We start from the raw sequence: 12,622 nt of genomic DNA, 5'->3' as shown, positions 1-12,622 counted from the left end.
TCTCTTAGGTTCACATAATTTAACTGCTTAGAGTCATGTGGTTTATCACTAGTTGGGCCTTAACATTCTGCTCCAGTGGAATTTGTTGGGTAATATCAAAAGCAACTGAAAAAAAAAAAAGTTAAAAATGAAATACAGCTTCAATCTAGCTGTCTTGTTCAATACTGGCAAATGTAGTACTTCTTTCAAACAAGCAAAAAAGCAATTATCCAACTAACTTGTAATTGCTTCTAACAGGAAGAAAAAGATGCTTAATCTCTTTCAGAAGTAGTAGAAATTAGTCATATGCAGAACAAAATCTATTCATATGCAAAAATCACTCATCTATAAATTGCAGCTGTTTTCAGATGCAGTGTTAGATTACTTGCTATACCCTGAAAATAACTGCAAACCAGCAGAGAATGCTTATGTATATTTATTTCAAGTTAATTACTTAAGCAAAATGCATCTGTTGGATGACACTGATAAAGCTCATGATTTTTCACATTCTTTGTGTTGCACAGTGATTGTTCAAAATGTATCTCAGTTTAGAAAGAGAGCTCATCAAGAATCTTTCAACAAAATGTTTTTCCTTGGAAAATGACATTCAAAGCCAAAAGCTTTGCATGGAAGTTGAGCTATTTTGGTGAAGCTTTTGTCAGGAAAGGTTTCAGTGTTCCAAGACAAAGCTTCTGGTTTAGATGACAGTCCTTCATTCCAAATTAGCAAATACTGTAGCAAGCAGGCCAGTTGCTTAGAACAAAATAAGCTTTGGGATTTTGCTACTATTAATATGTATTTCTGTAAAGAAAAATACCTCCCTTGGGAGAGACTGGAAGACCTACTGAGAAGCAGTCACCAAAGCTGAGTTTGGGTATCCACCTCAGTTATGGCAGAACTTGAAGACCTAGCATGCAGAGAAGAAAGAATTTATCCCTAACTTTTTATTTCATTTATTGACAAGTTTCAGAAATGGTCCCGTCTTTACTCTCTAAAACTTTTTTGGGGGGAGGTGGGGGCTCTTCCCAAAACACTTCCAACACATCAAGTAATTTCTAATCCAGAGAGAACTGCTTAGCAGGTGGCAAGTAAAGTTGCACTGTTAAGGGACTCAAGCTAGGAAACAGACTGCAGTCACTGTAGCTTAAATGAACCTGAATTCCTCCCTTCAGGTAAAAGAAGAAAAAAGTCAAACCTGAAGGAGGCTCTATGTAGAACTTGCAGTTTATTCTGTAAGCAGGTTTATGTAGTTGAATTACTTAAGAGGTTAGGGAGTAGAGAACTAACTTTCTTTAAAGCAGAAGCATCCTACTTGAGCCTTTTTTTGTACAGTACCACAGCAATTTTCCCCCCAAGGGTTTTTAACTATCTTTCCCTCCTAGCACCATCTCCTTTCATACTTAGCAGAAGCTAAAATGCCAGACTCTTCCCTCTCCAGTATGCTTTGTGATAGGAAAACAGATGGATGAATGGAAATGGAAAATGTCTTCAACTATAAATTTAGTGGTGGTATTGCAGAAATAACTTCAAAAAGCCCAGGTTGGATGCCAAAATATCCCGAGGAAGAAAATTTCCACAACAAAACCAAGAAAAGCATATGGAGAGAATGTGTTTTATTTAGATTATCCTGAGCACTCTGAACTTGGCTCTGTAATGTTGCCAGTTGTCCTAAACATATAGAATGCAATTTGCCTTTGGGGTACAGGAACTTTTGAAACTGCCTGGCCATAAAGGCTTCCAGCAGTACCCCACGCTCTGTTCCACCATTCTGTCTGGCTAGATCGGCTAGAGAGGCACCTGATCACCACTTACAGCAGCCTGCTCTCATTTAATCATGGTTTTGATGCCCTTACTTACGTTCCTACTCCATGTGGGTTGCAGTGTGCACCTGCTCTTACCATGAACTTAAGACAGCTTTTAGACTGTAGCTCTCTTCTCAAACCTGAGCAAATAGAGGAAATCTCAACTCTTTCTCAGACCTCCTCTAAGCTGAGAGAGAGTGTGGAGCCCGGCTGGCCTGCTGTTTGCAGGAACAGATGGGGAGAGGGGATGAGTGCTGGCCTGGACTTCTGGACACTTTCTGTTTCTTTTCCTCCTATGAAGATGGCATTAAGGACTGCCCTACCTATTTAACCTAAGCTGGAAAAAATCATATTGTCTCCTGAAAGAGAGAAAGACTGATCCGTCTGCCTTGTGATGCAATGGTCTAGATGTTCTACCTCGGGAGGTGGAAGTAGCAGAGAGTTGGAGGGAATTTCCCCAGAAAGGGCTGAAAATGATACAAGAATTGAGCTGCTGGATTTCCAAAAGACTGGCTGGATCACAGGACAGAATCATCCTACTCATGGTAGAATCATGTGAATTAGAAACATTGCAGTCATAGTTCAAAGGAATTGGTCAGGGACTATAATCTTGGTTTGGCTTGAGGAACAGACTGTCTCCTGGATGAGCCATACCGCTACAGTATGTGGAAGAATTTCCCTTTGCAGGGTTAAATATGGAGTTGTTGATATACAGCTTGCTTCAGGACACCAGAGCTTACTGCTAACAAAATGTTGTATGTTGGCAAAGAATTTAAGATAAGTTGTTGCCACACAACTTTTATTTTGAACTTCCCACTGAAAGTTTGCATACACTTTCCAAAAAGATCCATAATCCATGCTCCTTGCTGTTTTCCAGAGCCCCTGATATGGCGTATCTCAGCAGTGTTTAATTGTCCTTCACATTAGTTAGATGAATCAAAGTAAGTCAGAACCCTATGTCACATGACAGCTTGGAAACAAGGTGGTAATCAGCTTTATTCTCTAGAGAACTTGCTGATTTGTGATGCTATTTGCATTTCGTACCTCCTGACATTTACAAATTTAGATCAATATAGCTGCTATAAAATAATACCAGAGGGACAACTGAGCACCTCTAACTACTGCAGCGTGAGCTGAGCATTAACTTTCTTCCTTCTTTCATGGGTCATGGGAAGAACAGGGTTGCTAGCCATAAAACTGCAAAGTTCACATGTTATAAGGTCATCTCAGTATGCTGATAAGCGACTAACTCCCCTGACTCTGATTCTGTTCTGGACAGCGAGAGCAGACTGTCCGTGCTGCAGGTGTTCTAGTGAAACTCCTCCTAGATAGACATTAGATTTTACAGGTGTGTAAAACAAAAGTACAAATATTATGAGTAGTAAGAACGCATAAAAGATCAAACTTAAATTAGAATCAGTTTTTCCTAGTGGGAAAGGATATGCAGTATGTGTGGCTTTGGAGAGCACACCCTTCTGTGATAAGATTCTCTACAGATAACTGAAAGTCATTCTCCCTCTTCCCTCCCCCCCACTCCCCCCCTTTTTAGTTTAGAGCCATGAAATTATTCCTCTTTCTGCTCTAGTGTGCACTTTAATCCTTCTTCCTGTTCAGAGTGTTAGCTTTTCTTTGGTTTCCAGTTGCTCATCCTTCATTAATACTTTTTTTTTTTTTTTTTTTTTTCCCCCATAGCTTTCCAGTTAGTAGGTATTTTGGGTATATTGTTTTCAATATTCTGGTTACACCTTGTGCTAGCAGGAATTCTGCCTTACGAATGGGTATGTCCCTCACATAACCAATGCTGATGCCTCACACAATTGAAAGTGTCGAAAGAACAGGGGAAGCGTGACAATTTTCTAACCTTGGAATGTAAACAGACCCTGACTGAACAAAGCATTTTGCAAATATGTTCCAAAATATTGGAACAGTCTTCATTACAGTAGTGCCCAGAAGTCTTGTGAAGTTTAGCTTACCCGTGCTTTATCCTTCCTCACTGAGGTATAAAGTTTAATATTAGAACAGAGCATGACTGAAAACTGCGTATTAAAACTGTCTTTAATGTCTCAGAGATGACCTCTCAGATTGCATTTGTGATGTGACCATGAAGGCTTGGAACCTGGTGGCCCTGCCCTGGGCATAGCTGGAGCATACTGAGAAGTCTGGTGCCTCTGGAGGTGCAGAAGGGCAGTAAGTATGGGCACTTAACAAAAGTTATTCTTACAGCTGCTTTGGAAATGGCCCTTTTAGAGCCTTCTAGACATAGCCCATGTAACACAGGCATGTGCAAAACTCTCAGGAGTGCTGAGGTTTTTACCTCAGTCACTACTTCAGTGTTGTCAAGTCCAGTGACTTCCTTGCATCATGCAAGTTTGGTGAAGATTGGTATTGATCCTGTGAGGATATGAAAATTCACAACCCTGTAGTGGGTTGCAGCCTTCCACAAGAACAGGGCTCTTCTGAAAAGCTGCTTTCCTTGCTGTACTGCCAGGCTGCTGCTTCTAGCGGTGGTGAGGCTAGGACTGGAAGCAGAACTAAGTCACTGAAAGCAAGGAGACTGAAATGTGAGTGTGGGAAAGAGCTCTTGAATTTGGGATCAAGTAAACTTGAGAGTGGTGGTAATAATACAATGTGTGCTAGCCTCTTATCTTTTGGGGGAAGCTGAGGGAGTTGAAACAACCAAACAACACCTCTCCCCAGCCCTCCCCTCCATGGGACAGATGTAATCTTTAAACAGGACTTTTTTTTTTCCTCATGATTTTGAGTCAATGATTTTTTATTTTTTTTTTTCCTTTAGAAGCTGTAGGTGCCACTAACTACAGATATTCCCTGTTCCTGCCTTGCTACTTGTCTTTTCTTGATGTGTACTCTTGTTAACAAAGTCATTTTGGGATTCTTGAAAATCTCTCTTATGTTTAACGTAGTCTCAGAACCAGTAAATGATTTAACATCTGTTTAAGCACATTTCAATTACTCACCTAAGTGACTTGACTAGTTTCTGGCAGAGCTACAGCTTGAGCCCATCACTGCTTTAAATCCAAGGCCTTTGTAGTTGTCATTCATTATAATCTAAAACTCGCTATATTATGGAGTGTATTTTTATTCTGCATTTTATCTTTTGGACACATTATCTGTGTCTATGAAGAGAACTAAATGGTACAAAGCATCACATTTCAGTACTCAAGTACTCTAGAATAAAAGTAAACTGGAATGAATCAATGGAGATGGCTCATAAGAGCAACTTTAAGAACCAGGAGCTATCACAGTCTCTAAAGCCAAATGAGCCTGTTGCTCAACTCCTTAATCCTGTTATGATGTGGTAGAAAGAGAAGGCAATGCAAAATACATTTATTGGCTATTTCAAATTCAAGGCCAGTTCTAAAAGATGGATTTAGCAAGTCATGTGCAACTCAGCACTTTATTTTGTTTTCTTTTAAAGGAGATTCTAAAACTTTGTGTGTGGCCATATTCCAAGCTGGAGAGAGCACGGCTTCTCTCATGTGGTTTGAAATATCCAGCCGCTTGGCCAATGATCTCATGCACCAGGGCATGCAGAATTAAGCTCTTGCTTGCATTAGTATATTAACACATCGCATACAGTCATTATCATCTCCTTTTTAACCATTCACAGGTCAGCACTGTGGTCTAGCATTTTCCAATGTATGCTAATAGAAAATAAAACAACTTCCAATATTTCTTTCTGGCTTGTTTAGGAATGTTTCAGGGTTACACTTGTGAATGAGGTTTCTTCAAAATATTACCTGCTTTGGCAGGGGTGTTGGACCCACTGATCTTTTGAGGTCCCTTCCAACCCCTTCAATTCTGTGATTTTGTGATTTCGGACTTCAGAATATATGTATGTCATCTTGAAGCTTATTACTGTAGGAGTGGGAGGGCAGGCTGGCAAGGTTGAAATGCACTGCATCACATTGCTCTGCTGCATCTCAATTTTTCCTTTGTATGTTTATTTAAAAAAAAAAAAAAAACATGGTAGAAAAGCAACAGAAAAAAACTCCTCCATATTTGGGAAGTCATGCATCTCCTTCATGAGGATAGAGATTCATAATTTCTTCTGCCCAAGTACAAAAGTAGATATATGAAAGTAAAACACTCCATTAAGTGGCTAGTAACTCTTCCCAAAATGAAGGTTTTTTGTGCAGTGCTTTGCACTCATATGCCAAGGTTTCAGATTTTTCTACTATTGAATATTGATGTAAGCATCAAATGCATACAGATGAATGCTGGCCTTGACCTGATTCAGTGCACTGAGGCTAACTTTTTTTTGTTGGCTTGTGTTTTTCCTAGAGTTTCACTGAATATAACTTTTTTTCAGTTTATAAAAAGCAAGGACTTATTCCACGTTCACATTACATCACTCCATGTGACTTCTTCTGTAGCTATTTTTGTAGCCTGTGGTCATATCACTTAGTTCCTAGAATCAGGATGATAAAGTTTAACACCGAATGATAACTTCTTTAGTAAACTTCTGTATTATTTTTTTTTCCTGACTACAGAGTTCCTCATTTTACTTCTCATTTGAGCTTGGCTTTTCTGTAAACTGTCTGTTTACTAATGTTGGGTGGAGTCTGCTATACTTTCCAGAATACCTACCTGGGAAAGTGTTCTTTCTTCTTCTCCCCCCCCCATTAGGTCTATAGGCTTTCTTTTGTGAACAATCCGTCCTGTGTGCTTTAGGTTTGCTTTTTTGAAAATATGCTGCACACTTAATGTTGCTTTGTGTTGCCAAAAAAAAAAAAAAGTGCCACATATAAACAATGGTACCAACATATTTTTATGTGCTCTGTATCTTAATTCCAGAAGCTACTATCTCAGTTACTTTAGGATACACCTGTCAAGGATTTTCAGGTTATGTACAAATTTTTTGTAAATACAGAATAGCTTTTTAACTGTTCAAATTAAACTAGATGGTATTTCTACTTTACTGTAAAAACTTTCAAAATATTTTTGTCATATTGGTATTTTTTCCTCCATTTTCTGGATGTTGGAGGAAAAAAACTGTGTTCATACTGTGTCAATTCTAGAGGTCAGTCAAGGCAAAACATGGAACCTCAAGATGTTTGTGAGGATTTTGTAAAGGAGCAAGAGCATCCCTAAATCTGAGCCATAATTCTTCTAAGAAGCCTAGGCGTTCTTAGGTTGGTATATCAGGATTCTTACAATAATAGAGCATTCAGAGAACAGATCTTGTCCTTGTCCTAAATCTAAAAATCTCAATCCAGAAATAGGAAAGGGACAAAAATAGCTTGAAATTATTTGACTGAAATGTTGTCACTTAAATAGCGAAAAACTGATAATAATCAATGTCTTTGCTTTCTCCACTGAAAATCTAGGTGCATTTTTCATCGCTTTTAATATACAGGAAAAAAGTGTTTTTGTAATATTGGCTGCATTTTGTAAAAGTAGTGCTTAATTTCAGAAAAGCTATGTATACCTTTTTGGTGGGAATCTGCTGTGTAATTTTATTGCATTCCATGTACTTGCTACATGTACTTTAGAACACTAAAATCTAGGATTTTTTTTGGAGGTGCATGTAAGTTGAAATATGGTAATTGAGTTCAGATGTCTCTGTTTCAGTCATTGTGATACATCCCATTAAACAAATGGAAGGTATTTTCTTTGTAAATTACTTCTAGATTTATTCAGTTGACCCCTGTCAATAGGGCACACATTCTACTTTAATTGTGGTCTGTAATGAGATGACATAAAACTGAAATCTTGATGTATAGGAATATTTCACTGTTGTTCAACTCCTAGCATATCTCGTGTAACTGTTTGTCAGTATGGTGAAATGGCAGGGTAACTGTTGCCAAGAAGTGACGATTGCTGTTCTTACATAATAAGACTTGCAGGGGGAAGTAATATGGTACAATGCCAATATCAGTCATGCATGAAGCTAACTCGTCTGCTGAGTTTGCCAGTAAATGAATGTGTTGTGATGATGAGGGTTCTCAAACCTGACTTCTGAGCTTCATTTTTCTTGTACTGACTTAGAGCTAGATCTCTGACCCTCATACAGTGTGCTGCTTAGCACTGAAAATCTGCAACAGGCATTTCAGGCAGCTTGACTTCTGGAATGCTAAATTAGGTTCTTAGGTTAGAGCCATCTACTGAATCATGAGCTATGCTGTCCCTCCATACCTAGCTCATTATTCAGATGAATGTATCCAGGTGAATTGGTGGCCTCCTTGTACAGGATGCCAAATGATAAGGTTGCTGATTGAAGAATTAGGTGGATCCCCTTGGAAAAAGAGGTCAGTGGAAATATCTCCTTTTCCAGAACTCTACTGGAGTCATAACACAATAAAATACTCTGGCGAACAGACTCCTTGCAAAGAAATATTGTTTGGATGCTGAAACAACAGACTTGCCAGCCTTTGCTCCTCAGTTTTGTTCAGGTTATTTCTCATTAATGCGATATGTGCCCTTAGGCAAATCAGGTTCATTCTGAAGTAACATCTAAAAGGGTAAAATGCTTGTAGGTGTCTTGGAGTTTGAAGATGCTATTCCAGAGACAGTGCAGCTTACTGATTTTAAAAAGGGGAGGGACAAAAAAAAAGGGGGGGGGAAGGAGGGGGAAATAATCCAAAAGGATTTTTCCCTCCAAACCTAATGAAGGAGAAACAAAGTGTAAGTTATTTCTAAATTTAAAAGCCCTTGGCTCCAGTATTTTATATATAAAAAGCTATAGCTAGGCAGATACAAACTTCAAAAGATAACAAAAGATAACTTACAGAAAACATTAAAAATACAGAAGACTGTCAAATGCACAGAAAGAAAGTCAGTCTCTAGCTAAGAAAATCCTACCTCGATTGTGTGGGAAATCATAGTAGGTGGAAAACACCTGTTTGTTTTGTTTAAAGAAGTCTTCCTAATAATCTATCACTGGACTCATTGTAGTTTATAAAGTGCTCTTAACCTAGGAGAGGAAATACCTACAAATACACACCGAAGTACCTACTTTCTGAGTTTGCCTAACTTAGCCATCTTGTAGTAGCTAAAGATAGATTTGAATAAATGGGCATGTGAGAAGTACTTATCTTATAAAAATAACTTTATTTTTCTCTTGGTCATTCTTTTATTTTCCCAGCTGAAAGGTCCTAATCTACTTAGTCACTTATTTTATGGAAGCTGTTTTCTTATCTCTGATAATCCCCTTTGCCCTTTTCTGTTCTCCTAACTTTATTAGACTCATATGCTGGCACAGGAATAGATTATAGTCAAATGTGGGTACAATCTTGATTTATACAGTGCAATAAGTATTTATTTTTCTTGTTCTTAGCTTCTTAGCTTTCATCCTAAATCCCTAGCATTTTCTCATTGTTGTAACCATTGCTGAGCACTGAGTTGGCACTTCTGGGGAGCTATTCACAGTAAATCCCACATCTCATTATCTGGTTGACAAGAACAGAACCAGAAAACCCTTGCTGTTAATGAACATATAATGTAGGTTTTCCTTTCCTAGACTGTTGCTTTGCATTCATTTGCAAAAGATTTAATCTAATATTTCATAACCTAATACTGTTTTTTGAATGTCTGTATTTGTCTTAACTGTCTTAAAAATTGTGTTTATCAGCAAGCTTTCTTACCTTTCTATTCATTCCAGTTGTTCTTTTTATAACCTTTTGAAAAAGTTGTGTTTTTTTGTTCAAACATGACTATCTATAGTGTAAGAGGTAAAATAAATTACAGCAAATGAAGTATATGAAAAACATACAAATCTAATTTAGCAGCTGTGACTGCATATAACATTACTACTTATATCAGTGTGATAAACAGAAGAGTAAGAAGGTATAGCCTTTGAGATATACCTTGCATATACAAAAAGATATTCTTTCTGGGATCACAGAGTTTCTAACTACTTAACTACTTAGGCTGTCGTTTCACAAACCAAATAATTGGATGTGTAGGCTGTTGCTAAGTGGGAAGATTCCAGTCTCTGCACACATCATCCACTAGTTGGGCCTCTCTGCTCCTTCCCTTGCATTGATCAAGAAGTGCTGGGACTGTTGGATTAGTCATGAAAACAAAAAATCTGACTCACCGTTTAGTCTCATGATTGCTAGATCCAGTGTGAAAGAGGGGGTGGAAACGTGCAGAAGGTGCTAAAAGGGGGGGGGGGGGGGGGAAATCTAATTATAGACAGCTGCCAAAGGATGGTCACTATGTTAAATTTATTGTGAAATTGCACTTAGGTCATAAAGCATAGCAGTGTTTCTGCTGCTTCTTTAGAGGACAAACCTGAAGTGCAGAGAGACTAATGAAATTCAGAATCTCCTCCTCCCCCCCCCCCCCCCTCCACCTCCCCCAGTGAGGAATGTAGCCCAAATGTTCTGATTCAATGTGAAGCTTTAACCCCAAAGAAAAAGATGAACTGCTGTCCACTTTGTCAGACCTATGGTTTGCTTTGGGCACATCATTTGTGATTGTTATGCAGGTTAGAATTGAGACTGCTTTTACTGAAAGTGAAAGCTTGTGTCAAGAAATTAAGGCAATAAATGAAGTTCTCTAATGAAATACAAAGGCTGATTCAGTTAAATCTGAGAGTCTAATTCTAGTGAAAATAATTTGCAGAACTTTATTTATTTAGACTACTTCTATGAATTGAAAAGCCCACTGCAGCCTTCTATAGATAAAAATAGATAAATGCAGTTGGCATTCCTGCTGGGAAAGCATACTGGGTGGCATACATCTAATGCCATGCAAGTGATGCAACAACTTTGGAACCGATGGCAGTAGTGAAGGCGGGGGAAGGCAGAGAAGAATGAAGGCAGATAGCGATTAAGGCTCCCTGATAACAGTGGTCTTTTTCCTAGTTGTTTACTCTCGTATTATCAGTGGGAAATCAGAATAACAAGTTCAGTTTAAACTTAAAAAATAAAGCAGTTTAGACTGTTTGAAGATAGCTGCTTTCAGTTACATTAGCATATGTGTAGCATACCAACAGCTGCTCCAGTATGACATACTGGCATGCATAAGGATATTCACTTATTCTAAAATGCTAATGAAGACTAAGGGTGTTATGCCTTGTAGTAAACAGTGGTGTGCAAGAACAGTACTTACGTGGCTTATTGCCTTGGAAGTTTTCCACTGCATGAAGTTATTATGAAAGGATAATTCTATATTCTGTCTTTCTGTGATAAAAGGCTCCTTGAAACTACTATTCTTTCTTTTCCTTGAACTAGGAATGCAGTATTCCATGTGAAAAATATCTATTTTCATAAGAAGATAAGAGCTATTTTTAATAACCTACATAAATATTTATAATATTCCTTAACTTTGGCTACCTAAGACTTTATTTCCTTGTCGAATCTTTTTTGTAAAACAATATTTTCAGTATGGTTTTGGTATTGTAAAAGACTGTTTAGATTTCTAGCCCAGCAGAACAATAGAATTTACTCAGGGTAATCAAATTCTACAGCAACAGCTACTTCCAAGTAGCACTCTCTTACCAAGAAGTTGAACTGCAAAGTTAAGGTAATTAAAACATATTTGCTTTTTGTCAAGTTCAAAGTAAGGCTTTCTTGGCAAACATCATCACCCTAAATGTTTCATATAAGTTGTTCTGTACCAGTTTCACATTCCTCAAGGAAAGCTATTCTACAAACAGGAATCTCAGCTATCCTTATTTCTTGACTATTTTATTATTTACTGTTCCATATCACTACTCAGCAGTGGCATATTTTGTTGTAAATTCTTTCCATTACTCATAAAGCCACACAAACATCTTGGCGCTTTCCTCAGAGAATTCTTAACTTCCTACAAAAACAAGCAACAGAAAGCTACCAGGAAAAATAACCAGAAGTTTTTAAATCACTTGAGTCTATTTCCTATGCCTAAAAGAAAGTAGGATTTTCCACATTTAAAACCTCAAGTGAATTAGATGCCCTATATTAAACGCAACAAAGCTATGAAGTATTATTTAATATTATAATCTGTTCTCATATTTGACACAATGTATATTTCTTACCCATACTCAAACATTTCCTGTGATTGCTACAGAAATGGAAATTCTTCTTTATAGGCCTGTTTTCCCTTTTGTTCATTTGGATGCGAGATTTCTCCGCTTCTCTAATGTATGAAGTAGCTGCCAAAAGCAGTACCTTTTGATAAGTGGAAGCTCCTTAAATCCTAGGCTTTAAATATAAAATAGTGGCTAATGCACGTGTACAACATCTGTACCTTAGCTTACTGTGGTGGCACTGCTCTGCCACACTCCAGCTCTTACAGGACCTGGGATACATGGTAATACCAGCATTTACCACCTTGAATATGATATTTTTGGTAGTGCATGATGCTAAAGCTTTTATGTCGATAATGTTTAAATACTCTGGACTGGTCTGAGGTGTGTTCAAATGAAAACATAATTGCACTAAGGCTTGGCACATATCATTACATATTAGTGTATTTAAAGTATTAGCCTACCTTGGAGAGAATCCAGAAGCCAATCAGAATGACAGGTACATCTGGAAGAGGTTATTTTTCTTCTAGTCAGTTTACTAAATGGAGACTTACTAAATTTACTAAATCTTATCAAATATTTTGAATATGCAGAAAATTTGCTTATGAAAATATGCACTGATTATTTTGAACAAAACTGTTTATAGTCACTAACACAGTATTCGATTGATTGATTAACTTTGTTATCAAATACTAAAGTTTACAAAATACTAAAGTTTAGCAAAAAAACTTTGCTTGTATTCGTCAGCTAAAAGCATGATCCTACTTAAACTCAATAACCCAAAATCCATTACTGGGGGAAATAACTGCTTTGTACTGAATATTTCACACAAATATTTAGTTAAATAGCTTTCAGGATCAAACTT

The 12,622-nt window shown here is 37.6% G+C and overlaps 1 protein-coding gene across 7 annotated transcripts in view; it reads left to right on the top strand.

The window, feature by feature from the left end:
• RAF1 (Raf-1 proto-oncogene, serine/threonine kinase) overlaps positions 1 to 12,622 on the top strand; it is a 78,858-nt gene that overhangs the window by 13,318 nt on the left and 52,918 nt on the right. For 4 of the 7 annotated variants that reach the window (XM_084530565.1, XM_084530562.1, XM_084530568.1 and 1 more), the window contains one exon: positions 3,849 to 3,968. The exons of the other annotated variants lie outside the window; for them this stretch is intronic. The gene's annotated coding sequence lies outside the window, so the exon portion shown is untranslated. The remainder of the gene's footprint in view (positions 1 to 3,848; positions 3,969 to 12,622) is intronic. 7 annotated transcript variants of the gene reach the window in all.

This window comes from Aythya ferina, assembly GCF_964211825.1.
Source record: "Aythya ferina genome assembly, chromosome: 10".
Classification (NCBI taxonomy): Eukaryota; Metazoa; Chordata; class Aves; order Anseriformes; family Anatidae; genus Aythya; species Aythya ferina.
The sequence above is the reverse complement of the archived record's forward strand: the minus strand, read 5'-3'. Positions and strand labels throughout refer to the sequence as shown.